The following is a 9,631-nucleotide window of genomic DNA, read 5'->3' as shown; positions in this document are numbered from 1 at the left end:
CAGAAGTCATGCAATTAGTTGAATGGAGCATGTGGTTAGTTGAATGTTAAACTATAGTTGAACCTATGTGCAATTAAGGCTGCATGTGATCACTCCAAAAGTCAGTGAGTGGGTAAAAACGGGATAAATCAGAGAAACAACCAAGAGGCCAAGGCAAACACTCAACATGATGTTACTATCACCATGCTTCACAGCAGGGATGGTGTTCTGAGGGTGATCAGCAGTTTTGGGTTTCCACCAAATGTAGTGCTTTGTGTCAAGACCAAAAAGTAAAATTTTTGACTTTTTTTTTTATTTGATTACTCCAAAATTGGGAGACTTCGCCTTCAGTACTATGGGATATTTTGTGTAGTTTTCTGACCTAAACTACTAATTAATTAAATCCATTTCAGTTGCAGTTTGTAATGCTACAAAATGTGGTTCAAGTTCACGAGGGTGTGAATACTTATTCAAGACACTGTAGTAACGGCACATTAAAAATAAGTGATATGAAATAATCCCATAGACTCTTTAAATATATATATATATAAAGTCAACAAAGGAATGGCTTCAGAAGAAGATGATCAACATTTTGGAATGGCCCAGTTAGAGATCAGATGTAAATCCTATCAAAAAGCTGTGGATTGACTTGAAAAGGGCTATGCACAGGAGATTCCCTGACAATTTGATAGATGTGGCATATTTTCTAAATTTCCAAATCAAGATGTGATATATTAATAGACAAAATGTTCTATAAGTAGGCTACATGTTATATAAGTATAGGTTACAATTGCCTAGAAAAGGATTTAGAACTTGGAATACATGAAAGTTTCCTTGTCAGAAGGACAAGTAGAACCCTTTGAGGTGGTTAAGTAACTGTAATTATTCAATAAAATGTAAAGAACTGTACCAAGACTATACCAAGCACCCATAGGTGAATGTAAAATGGCTGAGAGGTTGTCGATATTAAGGGTGTTTTCACACCTAGTTCACCTGAGCCCTCCAAACGCTCTCGGAGCGGTTCAGCATCTATATGTAAACAAACCAAGTGAGCTCAGATCCCCCTAAAAGGACCCAAAAGCGTACCGTAATCAGACCTCTTCTGGAGGTGGTCTGAGTATGGTTTGTTTGTAGAGTTGGCTACAAATGGTTGTTTGGAGAGTCCGCTGAAATTAAGGATTCCTGGCCCTTATATGATGACTTGGATGAAATTTTGGGTGCAAGCTGGGGTCTGAATTCTTATGGAAATGTGGTGTGAACAAGAAAGTGTCTGAGATCACTTCATTGCTGAAGAGGACCAAAAAAAGAACCGGGTTCTCTTTTGAGTCCACTATATTGCGAACGCCAAAAGGGCTGAGCTCACTTTCGGCTGGTTCCCTTTCTGGTTCACTTTAAGTGAACTGGGTTTGGTTCTTTTAAAACAAACTATATGTTTTTGTAACAGTGCAGAGTCTGGGCAAGATCTGGAAATAGATGCTATAATGTGTGTTATATATTTATTAAAAGATAGCAATCTTATTAAAGAAATTAAACATTTCTGTAAAATGATTCTTATTAAATTATGTTTGTTGATGAAACTTTTTTCCAGTGTCACACTGAAAAAAATATTTGTATTATTGTTCAACTATTAATAAAGTTAACTGACACAGTGCCTGAATCATGCCTGAATTCTGCCTGAATGTGTGTGTGTGTGTGTGTGTGCGTGTGTGTGTGTGTGTGTGTGTGTGTGTGAGATGCTGATAGTTTGTGTGTTTCTCATGCAGTTCTGTTTACGGCAATGAAAGGCTTTTATTCAGCACCTAGACTAGTCTGTTTCCCAGGAGTGTCTTCCTCCCTGTCTGTCTCTCTGTGTGTCTCCCTGCTTGTCTCTCTTTTTGACTGTCTACCTCTCTGTCTGTCTCTCTCTCTCTCTCTCTCTCTCTCACTTTCTGTCTCTCTCTTTGTATCTCTCCAATTCCCTCTCTTTCTCTTTCTTTCTCTCTCTGTCTTTCTCTTTGTCATTCTGTCTGTCTCACTCAGTTTCTCTCTGTCTTTGTCTGTCTATCTATTTCCGTTTCTCTCTCTCTCTCTCTCTCTCTCTCTCTCTCTCTCTCTCTCTCTCTGTATAATAAGGTGCTGTTTGGAGGTCTGTCTGTCTGCCTCCTTGGTGATGGATAGATGAGAAGTGCAGTGTGAGCGCTGGGACTCGAATGTGATCTGGGTCAGAGCGCATGCACACACACACACACACACACACACACACACACACACACACACACACACACACAGTCCCATACATAACCTGCATGACCATACATACATGACATAAATATGTATGTGACCATACTAACTTTATATACCTTAACATCCTAACCATAATGAGCATTCCAACCCTATGTACCCTAACCATATACACTCTAAACTTGCTAACCCTATACACACTAGCCTTACTAACCCTATATGCCCTAACCATACTAACCCTATGTACTCTAACCATGCTAACCCTATACACCCTAACCATACTAATCCTATACACCCTACCCATACTAATCATGTACACCGTAACACCCCAACTATACTACTCCATATACACCCTATAGGCTCTAACTATGTTAACATTATACACCATTCCCATACTAATCCTATACCCTGTAACACACCAACCATACTAACCCTATACACCTTAACACCCCAACCATACTACCCCTAAACACTCTATAGGCTCTAACCATGCTAACACTATACACCCTAACAATACCAATACTATACACCCATTCCATACTAATCCTACACACCCTAATACCCTAACCATTCTACCCCCTAAACACCGTATAGACTCTAACCATGCTAACCGTATACACCCTAACCAAATAAATCCTACACACCCTACCAATACTAATCCTATACACCCAAACAACCTAACCATACTAACACTGCACACCCTAACACCATAACCATACTAACACAATACACCCTAACACCATAACCATACTAACCGTACTAACACTACACACCCTAACACCATAACCATACTAACACTACACACCCTAACACCATAACCATACTAACACAATACACCCTAACACCATAACCATACTAACACAATACACACTAACACCATAACCATACTAACACAATACACCCTAACACCCTAACACCATAACCATACTAACACAATACACCCTAACATCATAACCATACTAACACGGTTATACACCCTAACCAAATAAATCCTACACACCCTAACCATACTAACACTGCACACCCTAACACCATAACCATACTAACACTACACACCCTAACACCATAACCATACTAACACAATACACCCTAACACCATAACCATACTAACACAATACACACTAACACCATAACCATACTAACACAATACACCCTAACACCCTAACACCATAACCATACTAACACAATACACCCTAACATCATAACCATACTAACACGGTTATACACCCTAACCAAATAAATCCTACACACCCTAACCATACTAACACTACACACCCTAACACCATAACCATACTAACACAATACACCCTAACACCATAACCATATTAACACAATACACCCTAACACCATACTAACACTACACACCCTAACACCATAACCATACTAACACAATACACCCTAACACCGTAACCATACTAACACAATACACCCTAAGAAAATAACCATACCAAAACTATACACCCTAACACCATAACCATACTAACACAATACACCCTAACACCATAACCATAATAACACAATACACCCAAAGAAAATAACCATACTAAAACTATACACCCTAACACCATAACCATGCTAACACTATACACACTATACACACTATAGTATAACTATACACTATAATATGACTGTACACCCTAACTATACTAACTCTGGACACCCTAACCATACTAACATTATACAGCTTAACCATACTAATCCTAAACACCCTAACCACCTAACCCTTTATAACTTAACAACCCTAACACCCTAACAACTCTAACCCCAGTAAGGCTAAGCAGATTAACCCTAGTGCTACAGGGTGTCCCAAAAGTCTCCATACATAGGGGAAATTAATGCTTTTTAACAAAATGTCTTCTAACATTTTTCATACTTAGTTTATATTTATAATATATTTTTTCAGATCTCAAATCTTTCTCATGGCTGGATCGGGAAGCTGTTGAACGATTGCGATGGACTTTAACAGGAAACATTGGCTGACACTCTTGCCAAACATGTTAACAAATTCAAAAAGACTGGAATTGTTTAAGACCACCTGAGAAGTGGACATCCAGGAACCTCCACTGTCAAAAGCACAACCAACGTGGTGTTAGCATATGTAGTCATACATAGTCCTCATTTATGGAGACTTTTGGGACACCCTGTAGTAACTCTAACAATCCCTGGAATCCTTACGAGTACCTATAGCAACTCTAACCCTAAGTTTAGTTTTAGTAAATGGCAGTAACTCTAACCTTAGTAACAACCCTGACCCTACTACCCCTATCTATTGTAATCCTAATTCTTGTAGTGATGACCATAGTAATTCTAGTTCATGTTCAGAACATGAACTTGCTCCAAGTGTATCACGAATCCCATTTTACATCCCAATTCTGCTGTAGAAGAGAGAGAACAGAAGAAAGAAGCTGGTCGATGTTGTAACTTTCATCATAATGTTTTGGTAAAATGTCTCTTTTAAAAGTGCACGTGGTGTGGAAGGTCATTTTTTTTTTTTTTTTAAATACATTTAGAGACCTTGCCAAACTTCTCAGACTGTTAGCGTTCTCCTATTTAGCAAGAGAACAAGCAGGAGGGGACGGTCGATCACATTTATCCACAGTTTACACCTTTTTTCTTGATCTCTGTGCTCAGCGCAGATCACGTTTCCAATGAAAGAAAGGCAAGGGAAGGGGAGGGCTGTAAGGGAGGAGAAAAAAAAGTTCTCTCAATGCTAGGCTGGATTGAAAAGCGAGCTTGGTGTTGACAGCTAAATGCGCTAATTTTCTTCTGGGAGCTGGGTTTGTCTTACTGATTCGCAGATAAAGCCAAGGACTCGGACTAAACTCGACATGATGACGTCAGCCACTTTGGAGGGAGCCAAAACTTTATAATATATCAGCGTGGTGATACATACATATGCCCTTGAGAACTCGTTGGATAGTTATTATGAATAAACTGAAGAACTGCTGGTAGAGTTGATTTTTTCCCTTTAACTGTATGTCCAGAAGGCTTTTTCACCTTTTATACCACAGCAATTTGCCAGCGATTACAATTTTTCATTTATTAAAGAACACTTTTTTAACCATTTATATTTACATTTAATATTGAGGAATGCCCTTGAAACAAGTTAGTTTGCATAATTTCTGTCCACCAGAAAAGTTTCATGTTACTTTTAATTTTAATTTCAGCAAGCCTACTGCTTGTGAAAGAGATGCTAATAATGGTAATGCTAGCACTAATACTAATAGCACCCTTACACACTTTTGAGTTGAATTCCAGAATCAGGAATTAGGAAAACTGTGACTTATATTTTGCATCTCAAATTGCTGGGCTCAATGGAGCTGCGACACGTGCAATTTGATGTAATTATCACCTTTTCCCCAATATGACGGCTAATAAGTGCACCGTCTTCCCTGTATGCCGAGCAAACACAATGGCTGTGCAATAATCACCTGAATATTTTTTTCTCCTCTTTTTTTAAAAGTTGCATTAGAGTGGTGATTACGTATAATATCGACTTCTTATCTGCTCAGGGCCGTGCTTCATTACACCTACTGTATCCCTTACATTACAGTGCCATGAAACCCGAATCAAACCCCCTGCATCAAAAGGCCCAGTTTAGATGTCAAAAGCCGACTGGGGTTCATTAAGACATTCGCAGACAAAGCAGCATTCAGGCCTGGAAAACGGGGGAAAAAAATAAGGTGACCCACAGCACGACACAACTACTGAAGACTCGTTTCAATATTTTGCGTGGCCATTTTGATGATATCAGAGCGAGGTTTGCTCAGCGGAGTGTGCCGAACAAAAGGGCTGATTGAGTGTGAGGGGAGAATAGAGCTTGTTCACATTGTCTAATGCTTTTGCAAAAGCTAACAGACTGCTGGGAAAGTGAGACTCATGGGAAAAGAAAGCAGCACTAGGGGGCAGTGCCACTGCATAGCCAGGTTAAAAGAGGAGAAGAAAAAAATCCAACGTCCCATTTTGGTCCCATTTTGAATTTTGTTGAAAACACATTGAGGTTGGGCATGGAACTGTTTTCATTCATAATAACACATTTATAACACATACATATGCTTAATAATAGCCTAATATAGCGCTTACTGACTGATATAAGGTGTTATAAATAAATACATGCTATACAATGATTACTGTGCTCATAATGAATGTGTTCTGAAGTGTAACAATCTATCTATGCAATGATTTCTTTTAGAATCTTTTTTTTTTTTTTTTTTTAAAGAATACACATTTTTATCTGGTCACCTGACTTAAATCTTATCTAAACGAAAGAGAGCTCTTGTCCAATACAATTCTGTACACATTTGAATATTTTAATCATTATAGCATGGTGAAATGAACTTGAAGCTTATTGCTTATACTGATGAAATAAATAAATAATTTAAAAATAAAACATAGATGTAGGAATGCTTTCTCTGCTTTTTTTGTCTCCTTGTGAACTCTCTAGATGCCCTTCACGGTGACATCATTCTAGTCACAGATGTTTTTCTCCACTTTAAGCACACAGGACACACACACACACACACACACACACACACACACACACACACACACATACACACACACAAACAGGGGCCAGTAAAACCAGGGCCAGCTTCTGCTGAGGCCGTTACCCACAATTCATGGCGGCGCTGGATGGTTCCCACTAGGTTCTGGTCGGCCTGGAAACGGCAACTTATTAATCTTGTGATGGAGGGCCAGCTGCCTGAATCACCACCAACCTGCTTGTGCTTGTGCGCCTTCACTGTTTCTACTTCATTTACTTCCAGTTTCTCGGCAGTTTACAGCTAAAAGAGGGAAAAACATGGCACTTTAACCTACACAACACTCTGATAAGTGAATAAAGTTTGCTAAAATTATGCGTATGCTTCTACACACAATATTTCTCTTTTACTACACAGCAAAATCACCAGTGTTGATTTAACACCCACAGTGTTTATATAAGTCCATTGGACTCAAATAACACCCTGGGTGTTAATTCAACACTAGGGATTTTACTGTGTACTCTTTTACTAACTAAAGTTTTGTTTTTGGTGTTACATACTTTGGAAAGTTTCCTTGGGTGATAGAAAGGCACTAGATACTTTTAACACATAAACAGAATAAAAATAAATATATTGACAAGGTGGAGCAGAAGAAACACAAAAATGAGACTGTTTGCTTTTCTTTCACTTTGAGGTTGTTTACTTATTTTAAAGTGTTAACAAGTGTTAAATTTGACATTTATTAATAAATAACTTACAATTTGACCTTTTCCCCTTTCTGAGCTCATCAAATGCAAACTATAACACTTAAATATTAATAAATGATCACATAAACATTAATAAATGATGTACCCACCGGGACACAACAAAATCATATATATATATATATATATATATATATATATATATATATATATATATATATATATATATATATATTTTTTTTTTAGGATTTTCTTGCTATTTTTATGTCCCATCCCTCCTTTTTCTAAAGTTAAAAAAAAAAACATTGCTGATGAGGTTGGCTAATTCAGGCCAAGCACTTCAGTTCCCCAAGCTTTAATGATATTCCCGCGGCATATCGGACCGCCGTTGCCTGGAGACCGGATTTCAGCTCGGCCCCTCTCTCCATTCCCACACATCAGAGCTCTGAAAAGCAAAGTTTTTTTTTCCTCCGGGAGCTTTTGATTTGGTCCGGGCCGAGGCCCTTCCCCCTGCTGGGGCGGTTTGGGTGGGCAGGACGCTGGTCACACATCAAGGCCTGGAAACAAAGCCCCCAGGAAACCTGCTTTACACACACACACACACACACACACACACACACACACACACACACACATACACACACACACACACTCACTCACTCACACTCTGTAACTGCACTGACCTCCATTTCTTCACCATCAACTCAGAGTCTAATGTTCACATTACTTTCCTAAAACAGCATGTCCCCAAGTGTTTTATTCCTCTTATACCACAACAATATGGCAACAATTTTTAATTCTTAAAAGCTCAACACGGCACAGCTGTTCTCACCTAATTTATAGCAGCTATAAACAGACTTTCCCTCATCAGCCTCTCTTTTTTATCTCTCTTGAAGTTAATAAGACCAAAAAACACAGCTTACTGAGAAACCACAAAGTGTAAACTCTTCTGTGCTGAAGATGTCTTTGACAGTTACAAACCCCTTAGCCACTGGAGACTCCTTCCATAAACGTTAGTAAACAGGAACACCTTACAGAAGACTTCACCTTATCAATAATTTTTAAAAATCCATTTGCGTGGAGTGTCTGCTCTACAAGTCTCTGTGAATGAGCTGTTACTATTGAATAACAAGAGAGAGAGAGAGCGAGAGAGAGCAAAAGAAAGCTATTGAAAAGCCCAGTACATGTGCCACCAACACCAACATGACTCCCTCATTTTTCCATCACAGTGCCACAATAAAGAGAACATTAATATCCATCCATCCATCCATTTTCTGTACCGCTTATCCTACACAGGGTTGCAGGGATTCTGGAGCCTGTCCCAGGGAACTTGGGGTACAAGGCAGAGGACACCCTAGACAAGGTGCCAACCTATCACAGGGCACAATCGCACACACACTCATTCACATACTACAGACTATTTAGAGACTATTTAGATATTCCAATCAGCCTACAATACATGTGTTTGGACTGGGGGAGGAAATCGGTGTACCCGGAGGAAACCCCCGAAGCACAGGGAGAAACTTTGTGCATGCAGAGCTGAGGTGGGAATCGAACCCCCAACTCCAGAGGTACGAGGAAAACATACTAATCATTAAGCCACCGTGCCCCCAAGCACATTGATATAAACCTGTGATTTGCATCTGCACAGATTTGCATCTGTTGTAGAAAATGATTCAACACCTTCTGACCAATCAGAATCCAGACTTCAGCGGTGCGTCTGTGTAATGACCTTTAATGAGTTGCAAAGACACATCACATTCACTTTTTTAGGAAAATGATACATGATAAAACTCTCCCATCCCAGTGAGGTACAGTTACAGTAATTACCATTTTGTCATCATTATGTATTGTATATAATACATGACTTTAGATAATCATGGCTAGCCCATAATTTAAAATACTAACTGAATAAATATTAATAAACAGCAGGCTCAGCAGCAACAGTTGGTAGTTACTGTAAGCTATAAAAGTACATTTTAGTTATTTTTATATTAATACAAAATACAACATATATTATAAGCTGTGTGATGAGCCAACAAGAGCAAGACTGCATTTTTACAGCATTAACTCACTAAAATGTGTAATATAGCAAAACACTGAAATATCATAAACCTCAAAGATTACCAATCGCTAAACGGATCTTACAGCTCTCCCGGAAATCACTCCTTCCACATCGTACAAATTAGCCACACTTTTCCTGTTGCATTGTATGAATGGAGTATAAATTGTTGAGGATGTCGCTGT

Source organism: Ictalurus furcatus, chromosome 10 (assembly GCF_023375685.1).
Source record: "Ictalurus furcatus strain D&B chromosome 10, Billie_1.0, whole genome shotgun sequence".
Taxonomy (NCBI): Eukaryota; Metazoa; Chordata; class Actinopteri; order Siluriformes; family Ictaluridae; genus Ictalurus; species Ictalurus furcatus.
Note: the sequence above shows the minus strand (reverse complement) of the source record.